We start from the raw sequence: 7264 nt of genomic DNA on the forward strand, positions 1-7264 counted from the left end.
GATTCTTGAGCTTCTGATGAGGAGCTTGGAATGCAGTCCGTCGATCTGGGCATTCGGCCCCTAGTCGCGCTCGTCCCTTGAGGAGTTGAGGAGCTCCACTGAATGGCTGGTCGTTATGCAATCGTTGGAAGCTGCTGGAACGTAGTTAGAGCTCGATGGAGTATGCTTCTTGAAGGTTTGCAGGCTTCAGTAGTCCTCAAACCTTTCAAGAACTTCTCAAAAAGAAGAACAAGATCTCTCCGTGTCTCTCTCACAATCAAAGTACCTTACAAAACTCAGAAATGTCTCTTTTGAAGCTCTCAAAGATGGAAATCACTCTCAGCAATCTCTCACACTATGAAGAACCACTCAAAGGAGATGAACGGACGGAATTTTCTCTCAACGGAAGTGAAGGGAAGGATCTCACAATCACTCAAGAGAACTCTCAATCTCACAATCTCTCTCACACTCTCAAGAATCTCAATGTCTCAACGGAAGACAAGGGAGCTCTGATACCATGACAAAATATGAAGAGGGGAGAGGAGAAGAGTGGAGATGAGGAGAGAGGGCACAGCTAGAGAGCACACCACAAATGACTAATTGTACACTAGAATTAGTTGAAAAAATAGAATATATACAAACCCTTTTAGGGTTAGGGTTAGGGAATCTAACCCTTTCCTTTATAGCACTCTATAAGGTTAGTGCTATGCACATATGATCACGTGATGGTGCTATGCACACATGATCACATGATGTTGAGCGTGAACTCTCAACACCTTCCCTCAAGATCAACATCATGAAGTAGGCCTTCCCTCAAGATGATGATTCTGGGGAATCGAAGAAGGACTGAGCATTACATTCCATCATCTCTCCTCTCTTTCTTTCAACCCTCCTGTTATCTTGTTGCGTAGATGGTGGAGGAGCTTTCCTCTCTTTCTTTCAACCCTCCTGTTGGAGGATGAAGCCAAATTGCAAGAAAGAAAGCAAAAAATCTGAAAATTAAAGAGAAGCTACCGAAATGATTGAGCTTCAATTGTCAATTGTGTTGTTTCCTTCCAGCTCCATCAACTTCAGGCTGTCGAGCCGTTGGTTGCCTTCTTGCCTCAAGACGTGCGAGCTGTGGTGAGTAAAACTCTGAGACTTTGAGACTCCTCTCCAATTTGTTTGGAATGAATAGAAAATGAAGGAGGGAAAGGCATCAATTGAAATGAGAGAAAAGGTCTTGATTTGTCTGAAATGTAGATTTGAAAGTTGAAAGTGATAGTTTGAAACTAGTAAATAATTCAAATTTTGAAATATAGGTCTTCTCGCCATTGTGCCCTTTTGAATTTTGGATATACAGAGTGGCACTTATGCCATTCTCTCCAAATTTAAATTCAAATTCAAATTCATATTGATAATTTTAATTTCAATTTGTATTTCAAATTGAAATTATGCTTTTGAAATTGTATTTCAAAACCTAAATTCTAGTTTTCAAATTTTGATTTCAAGTTAAACTTCAATCTCAATTTTGATTTTCATGATTGAATGGCAAATTTAGAGATTGAATTTCTAATTTTAAATGGAGAATGGCACCAGTGCCATTCTCCAAGACCTCATAAGAAGTCCGTGAGAGTGGCACCAGTGCTCTTCCCGCCATTGTTCCCTTTTGAATTTGGATATTTAGAGTGGCAAGTATGCCATTCTCTCCAATATTAAATTTAAATTCAAATTCAAATTATTCTGTTTGAAATTGTATTTCCAAAACGAAATTTATATTAGGACATTGCAATGGGAGAATGGCACTGGAGAATAGGAAAATGGAGAGTGGCACTAGTGCCATTCTCCCAACGGAATGTCCCAATGGAATGTCCTATTTTTTGGCTTTGTAATAGGAAAATGGAAAATGGCACTAGGAATAGGAAAATGGAGAATGGCACTAGTGCCAGTCTCCCATTGGAAAATAGAGAATGGCACTAGTGCCATTCTCCCAATGGAATGCCCTAATTTTTTGGCTTTCTAATAGGAAAATGGAGACTGGCACTAGTGCCATTCTCCCATTGGAAAATGGAGAATGGCACTAGTGCCATTCTCCCAATGGAATGTCCTAATTCAAAATTTTGGCTTCACAAAGGTAGAAGGGCACCAATGCCATTTTCCCATTGGAATTAGTGGAGTGTCAATCTATAGGTTTAGTGCCATTCTCCATTGTAATAGGAAAATGGAGAATGGCACTAGGAATAGGAACTAGTGCCATTCTCCCATTGGAAAATGGAGAATGGCACTAGTGCCATTCTCCCAATGGAATGTCCTAATTTTTTGGCTTTGTAATAGGAAAATGGAGACTGGCACTAGTGCCATTCTCCCATTGGAAAATGGAGAATGGCACTAGTGCCATTCTCCCAATGGAATGTCCTAATTCAAAATTCTGGCTTCACAAACGTAGAAGGGCACCAATGCCATTCTCCCATTGGAATTAGTGGAGTGTCAATCTATATGTTTAGTTTGTCTAGATTACCACTAGCGGAGAATGGGAGTGATGCCAATCTAATGCTGGCAACTACATAATGACACTGAAATCATCAAACTCACATGTGAAATGGAATCGGACACCACTCTCCTATGATCACAGTCTCTGCTCTGTAGAGTTCATATGGATTTGTGTCAATCTCTATGGAGAATGACAGTGGTGCCAATCTCATACCATGACTTGATAACATGCACAAGGAATCCTAAACTCACATGTTCATTGGCACTTTTGCCATTATCCTACTGCAGCCAATAAAATTAGTGGAATGTCAATCTATAGGTTCAGTTTGTCTAGAAAACCACTAGCGGAGAATGGTAGTGATGCCAATCTCATGCTGGCAACTACATAATGACACTCAGATCATCAAACTCACATGTGGAATGGAATAGGACACCACTCTCCTATGATCACTGTCTCCGCTGTGTAGAGATCATATGGAATTGTGTCAATCTCTGTGGAGAATGCCACCAGTGGAGAATGGCAGTGGTGCCAATCTCATACCATGACCTGAAAACACGCACAAGGAATCCTAAACTCACATGTGCATTGGCACTTTTGCCATTATCCTACTGCAACCAATAAAATTAGTGGAATGTCAATCTATACGTTCATTTTGTCTAGACTACTACTAGCGGAGAATGGCAATGGTGCCAATCTCATGCTTGCAACTACATAATGACACTGAGATCATCAAACTCACATGTGGAATGGAATAGGACACCACTCTCCTATGATCACTGGAATGCCCCTCCTAGAATAGTAGGCTAAGCATTTGTACAAGTGGAGAATGGCAGTGGTGCCAATCTCTTATTAGGCCCTAAGAAATGGCATTGACAAGCCTAAACTCACATGTGCAGAGATCATATGGAATTGTGCCAATCTCTATGGAGAATGCCACCAGTGGAGAATGGCAGTGGTGCCAATCTCATACCATGACCTAAAAACATGCACAAGGAATCCTAAACTCACATGTGCATTCTTCTATGTAGTGGTGCCAATCTCATACCATGACCTGAAAACATGCACAAGGAATCCTAAACTCACATGTGCATTGGCACTTTTGCCATTATCCTAGTACCATTGTCCGCTAGTGGTAATGTGCATTCTTCTATGTAGTGATCACTGTCTCCGCTGTGTAGGGATCATATGGAATTGTGTCAATCTCTATGGAGAATGCCACCAGTGGAGAATGATAGTGGTGCCAATCTCATAACATGACCTGCAAACATGCACAAGGAATCCTAAACTCACATGTGCATTCTTCTATGTAGAGATCACTGTCTCCGCTGTGTAGAGATCATATGGAATTGTGTCAATCTCTTATTAGGCCTTGGAATTTCAATCTATAGGTTTAGTTTGTCTAGACAACCACTAGTGGAGAATGGCAATGATGCCAAACTCATGGTGGCACCTACATAATGATGCTGAGATCATCAGACTCACATGTGGATTGGAATCTGACACCACTCTCCTATGATCACTGGAATACCCCTCCTAGAATAGTAGGGTAAACATTTGTACAAGTAAAGAACGGCAGTGGTGCCAATCTCTTATTAGGCCCTAAGAAATGTCATTGAGAAGCCTAAACTCACATTTGCAGAGATCATATGGAATTGTGTCAATCTCTGTGGAGAATGCCACCAGTGGAGAATGGCAATGGTGCCAATCTCATACCATGACCTGAAAACATGCACAAGGAATCCTAAACTCACATGTGCATTGGCACTTTTGCCATTATCCTACTGCCATTCTTCGCTAGCGGTAATGTGCATTCTTCTATGTAGTGATCACTCTCTCCGCTGTGTAGGGATCGTATGGATTTGTGTCAATCTCTGTGGAGGATGCCACCAAAGGAGAATGGCAGTGGTGCCAATCTCATTACATGACCTAAAAACATGCACAAGGAATCATAAACTCACATGTGCATTGGCACTTTTGCCATTGTCCTACTGCCATTCTCGAATAGTGGTAATGTGCATTCTTCAATGTAGTGGAATGTCAATCTATAGGTTCAGTTTGTCTAGATTACCACTAGCGAAGAATGGCGGTGATGCCAATCTCATGCTTGCAACTACACTTGTGGAATGGAATAGGACACCACTCTCCTATGATCACTGGAATACCCCTTTTAGAATAGTAGGGTAAACATTTGTACAAGTGGAGAATGGTAGTGGTGCCAATCTCTTATTAGGCCCTAAGAAATGGCATTGGGAAGCCTAAACTCACATGTGCATTCTTCTATGTAGTGATCACTGTCTCCGCTGTGCAGAGATCATATGTGGAATGGAAGGTAATAGGACACCACTCTCCTTCTATGTAGTGATCACTGTCTCCGCTGTGCAGAGATCATATGGAGAATGGAAGGTAATGTGCATTCTTCTATGTAGTGATCACTGTCTCCGCTGTGCAGGGATCATATGTGGATCATCAAACTCACATGTGGAATGGAATAGGACACCACTCTCCTATGATCACTGGAATACCCCTCCTAAAATAGTAGGGTAAACATTTGTACAAGTGGAGAATGGCAGTGGTGCCAATCTCTTATTAGGCCCTAAGAAATGGCATTGAGAAGCCTAAATTCACATGTGTAGAGATCACATGGAATTGTGTCAATCTCTGTGGAGAATGCCACTAGTGGAGAATGGCAGTGGTACCAATCTCACATGTGCATTGGCACTTTTGCCATTATCCTACTGCCATTCTCCGCTAGTGGCAATGTGCATTCTTCTATGTAGTGGAATGTCAATCTATAGGTTTAGTTTGTCTAGACAACCACTAGTGGAAAATGGCAGTGATGCCAAACTCATGGTGGCACCTACATAATGACACTGAGATCATCAGACTCACATGTGGATTGGAATCAGACACCACTCTCCTATGATGATTGGAATACCCCTGAAAACATGCACAAGAAATCCTAAACTCACATGTGCATTGGCACTTTTGCCATTATCCTACTGCAGCCAATAAAATTAGTGGAATGTCAATCTATAGGTTCATTTTGTCTAGACTACTACTAGCGGAGAATGGCAGTGGTGCCAATCTCATGCTTGCAACTACATAATGACACTGAGATCATCAAACTCACATGTGGAATGGAATAGGACACCACTCTCCTATGATCACTGGAATACCCCTCCTAGAATAATAGGCTAAACATTTGTAGAAGTGGAGAATGGCAGTGGTGCCAATCTCTTATTAAGCCCTAAAAAATGGCATTGAGAAGCCTAAACTCACATGTGCAGAGATTATATGGAATTGTGTCAATCTCTGTGGAGAATGCCACCAGTGGAGAATGGCAGTGGTGCCAATCTCATACCATGACCTGAAAACATATAAAGGAATCCTAAACTCACATGTGCATTCTTCTATGTAGTGATCACTGTCTCCGCTGTGTAGAGATCATATGGAATTGTGTCAATCTCTGAGATCATCAGACTCACATGTGGAATGGAATAGGACACCACTCTCCTATGATCACTGGAATACCCCTCCTAGAGTAGTAGGGTAAACATTTGTACAAGTGGAGAATGGCAGTGGGTCCAACCTCTTATTAGGCCCTAAGAAATGGCATTGAGAAGCCTAAACTCACATGTGCATTCTTCTATGTAGTGATCACTGTCTCCGTTGTGTAGAGATCATATGGAATTGTGTCAATCTCTGTGGAGAATGCCACCAGTGGAGAATGGCAGTGGTACCAATCTCATACCATGACCTGAAAACATGCATAAGGAATCCTTTTTTTTTTTTGAAAAAACAGTGCTAATTATATTACTTCGAGAACAAGATACAAGAGGTCAGCTTATAGTTGACGGGCTGCATTCACAAATCGGACACAGCCCTAAAAGGTAGCATAATAAATCATACTCTCACGGAGGGATATGACGAGTGTGAATGAACAGCCATCGGGGTGGTGAGTAGTGCCACCAAAGGCCCTGTGTAGTCTGCTCGAAGAAGAGGCCCTGTGTGTCCCAAGCCCGGAGGAAGCGTCTCCGCTTCTCCTGACCGGCCTGGGAGTCTCCCTGAATCTGGTCCCACTGGCCTCTGAGGGTATGAATAATCTCACTCCAAATCTCCGCCATGATCTGGGCAGTTGATAAGGAGGTGCCACCGAGGATCTGCGCGCAGCGCGAGGTCCAAATGTGCCACCCTGTAATGCTGCTGATAATCTCCCAGACTCTGGCTGCCTCTCCCGAACTCCTGTATCAGCCTCTGCTAGGTGCTGCGGGATACCCTCGAGCGGCCCCCACATCCCCTGTGTGATAAGGAAAGTGGGGTCCTGCTGGCATGCCTCGAATAAGTGATGAAGACCAGGTGCGGTGCTGCACCAACAGAATGCGCCCCAAGTGATCAATCCTAGCTCTGGTGCTGCACGAGTAAGAAGCCCGAAAGTCCACCTCCACACTTCCTGGGCACGAGTGCAGCTCCACAGGCAGTGTTTTGGTGACTCCTCATCCGCATGGCAAATCTGGCAGCATCCATCCTGGCCTATCTGCCTCAACCAGCTCCCCACTGGAAGACCTTTGTGGGCAAGAAGCCACAGGAAGTATGAGATCTTTCACGGCCGCCAGCTCTCCCACAAGGCCTTCCAGAATGCCTGCAAAAAGAACCTGGAAATACCCTGTGCGTACCAGCTGGGTCGCTGGGTGGGGGGGCGGCTCTGCATCCTCCCAAGAACTCGCCAGAGTCATGCTGTAGGCGAAGAAGGAAGTCGGCCCCTGTCCTGTCACAATCTCTGGCCACCACCACTCTCCTGGGTCCCAATCAAGCACT

This window comes from Dipteris shenzhenensis, chromosome 15 (genome assembly GCF_047967505.1).
Source record: "Dipteris shenzhenensis isolate YYH24624 ecotype China chromosome 15, Dip_SZ_1.0, whole genome shotgun sequence".
NCBI classification, from domain to species: domain Eukaryota; kingdom Viridiplantae; phylum Streptophyta; class Polypodiopsida; order Gleicheniales; family Dipteridaceae; genus Dipteris; species Dipteris shenzhenensis.